Source organism: Bombus bifarius, unplaced genomic scaffold (assembly GCF_011952205.1).
Source record: "Bombus bifarius isolate JDL3187 unplaced genomic scaffold, Bbif_JDL3187 scf7180000009201, whole genome shotgun sequence".
Taxonomy (NCBI): Eukaryota; Metazoa; Arthropoda; class Insecta; order Hymenoptera; family Apidae; genus Bombus; species Bombus bifarius.
In genome coordinates, this window is record NW_022884966.1 from 275,607 (window position 1) to 278,837 (window position 3,231).

General features: G+C 35.7%; 1 non-coding gene across 1 annotated transcript; it reads right to left on the reverse strand.

Annotated features, from left to right (window-relative positions):
• Window positions 1–1,417: 1,417 nt before the first annotated feature.
• On the reverse strand, window positions 1,418–1,536 carry LOC117214592. Its single transcript, XR_004488901.1, has one exon. It is a non-coding gene; the product is annotated as a 5S ribosomal RNA (ribosomal RNA).
• Window positions 1,537–3,231: the final 1,695 nt, after the last annotated feature.

Consider the following 3,231-nt stretch of genomic DNA (forward strand, 5'->3'; position numbering starts at 1 on the left):
ACAGCTTCGCGACACAAAGCGCTATACCTTCAAAGCGCAAGACCGACGGTCTAATGTACCATCGATATCCCCATGGTTCTTTCGCCGAATATTCGGAAGAATGCATACGCGGCAACCGTCGCGAACTTCTAATAAACGCATGCGATATCGAGGGGCAACAAAGGAAAGAATCTGTTTGGTTTCGAACCAAAAATTCATTCTGCCCCGAGCTGCGAAGTACGAAAGGTTAAGCGAAGCCAACACAATTGGAGAAACGGGTTATTAACTCTTGAGAGTTCGGTGTTAATCGTTACTTGTTATTTATTGTTAATTGTTAAAAGTTTAATAAACGTTATTGTTGAAAATCAAGAATATTTCTTGTGGGCACCTTCACCGACGATCACCTTACTTCTTTCATTCTGTCTATCTTCTTTTCTTCTCTTATTTTCTTCATAGTTTTTATAGTGAGCATTATTTATCACTTTTCGTTATTGAATATCACTATAAATTGGCAAACTCGTGAAAAATGTCATTTTACATTTTCGACCTCATTTTCATCGCGCGCAGGGAATCATCGCCCTTCGGTTTGTATCATAATTTTCAGCACATGTATTTTTGCATTCTTTCAAACGACATACGTATATATAATACTTGTACATTCTCTAATTTCGAATATTGAATACATGTAACATTACCGGATGATATAAACAGAGCAATATATAAGTAAGCGTGTATGCAAGAATGATACAACGTATGGTGACAATCGTTTAATGCTGAAAAGATATTTTCTTGATGTATACGACCATAGCTTATTAACATTTAGCCAACCGCGTGCGCCAGAGCCAGCTATACGCTGTCCACCGTGCGTTTTTCTAAGTAACGAGGACTAATATTCACTAATATCTCAAAAACAAAGAAGTCTAAAATTATTTAAGTGGTCAATTATATTTTGTAGTAATGATTTTGTTTAACGATTTCACATATTATTTATACAAAACATCAAATTAAAAGTATATATTAAAAGTATAAAAAGATATAGGTAAAATTAAAAACATTAAAGATGACTAAAGATAAATGACACGACTTGAACGTGAAGTTAAAAATTCATAATGCATTTTAATATTTTTTTATAGTGTGATATCGTTCGACTATAACTTTATTTAGTCATAACTGATAGTGTAACTTTTCAATTAATTTTAAGACCACTAAATTGGTGTATTTTATGACATATTGCACTTAATAAAAGCAGAAAAAGAGTCGCAATTAATTGGGAATAATTCCAGGTAAACAATAACTGATAATAACAATAACAACGAAAAAGAAAACGCTTTACTAAAGTCAAAAAGGGAGATCTCCCCGTACGGTCACACAGCGATGTTCTTCACAGAGGGGAGATCCGATGGCTCGCTTGGCTAAATGTTAAGAAAAGTAAAAAGAGAGCCAACACCACACGGAATTCCCAAGCGGTCACCCATCTAAGTACTAACCGTGCCCAGCGCTGCTTGACTTTCGTGATCGGACGAGAACGAGTATTTTCAACGCGGTATGGGCGTTGGCTGAAGTAATCAGTTTTGTTATTTCATGTTATCCAATAGATAAAAGACATAGGGGCACATGATTTAGAGAACAATTCAAGTCATGTTGTTGTTTTGCCTCGAAGTATCAAGACCGTTAGGTTACAAGTAATGTAAGAACAAATAAACTCCGGGCAAAAGAATGTCGCCGCTACATACAACCGTCAAACGTAGACGAATTCGAATTTTCCGGTTTTCCCTCGACCAGTATAAATAAACGGACGCGATCGCAAGGAAAGAAGTTACAGTCAGTTGTCGATCAGTTATCAACCAGTCATCAGCGATCTAATTAACGAGTCAATAACGATCCCATTTTACGACTTATACACTGCCTTAGCGAATCGGTTAGTACGAGCGTCTTTGCGAGCATTATCTGTATACTAATTTATCATTTTAAATATATTCGACGGTTTCAACAACGAGCAATCTCGCACATTAAACCTCACCAACCGCCCTCTACAAATAAACCTCTACAAATATTTAAAAAAATACGTGTGATATACGTAGCACTATTTTTAATTTCCTAAGCTATGAGTTTTTTGTCAGAATAATTGACGGATTTTAACGGTCCGAGCGATCGAGCACCACCCTTACCCAATAACATCGAAGCCTCACATTCATCTAGGTATCGTTCACGCTCTTCCCGCGAAAGATCCACCGCACTTAGAGCGCCTTCTTGGAGCGTGCGTATTTGGGGTCGTCCGTTTTAAGCCTTGTTGGAGTCTAACTCGATGCTTGTTGGGTTCGCTCAAGTCTAACAACGGTATCGGCAATATCGTTCGAGTAGTTCAATCGTGAACATTTAGCAGAGAGTCAGTTTCGTCGTTCTCCCTCGTAAATCTTTTCCCCAAGATTAATTCGACGGGGAACAAGTTACGGAGCGTGGTATCATCTATATCGGACACACGCGGCATGTTAGACGTATCGTTATTTCTTTAACCGTTTGAATACCAAGCAGCGTGATCGCGCTGTTTAGATTTTGTGTCGAAAAATCCCAGTACATTTGAGCGCTACGGACGACTGACGGTATTTTGTATTTCATTGTTATCTTAATAATTTTTATTGAACAAAACTTGAAATATTTATAAACTAATAGTACGCATATATAAATACATAGATGTATTTCATAAAAATAACAAATATGACGAGTGCTATTGCGCCGCTTGTTTTTTCTCTAATCGAGTAAGTGGCTATCGCGCCGTTCGGGATTTTTCGACCCTGAGTTTTTCAAAGACCCCTCAAACGGTTAAATTATGTCAATATTATCATAAATAATAATTTTTCTATTTACTCTATATGATTTTCGAAACATTAAAAGATTATTATTACTCGACTACTTCAATGTTGATTATGATACTTTTTTAATTATGGTTAAATTTGTCACTACTTGTGTGAGTGACTGTAAAATTGATTCCAAATAGTATTTTACAGGGACTGATGAAACCGATGAGTTAGATGTTTATATAATTAAAAGTTATTTCTAATTTTGAATTTTCTTTGCGAATATGTTAACTGTGCTTCAGCAGCGCTGGGTCAAATTTATAGGAAAAATATTTTAAATACTATTTTAAGTAGTTGTTGGTCTACTCGTACGAATAAAATATTTTAGATATGTAGTAAAAAATAAACTATCTTTATTTTCACAATGTGGTATAAAAAGTAAAGTATGTTATCTTTG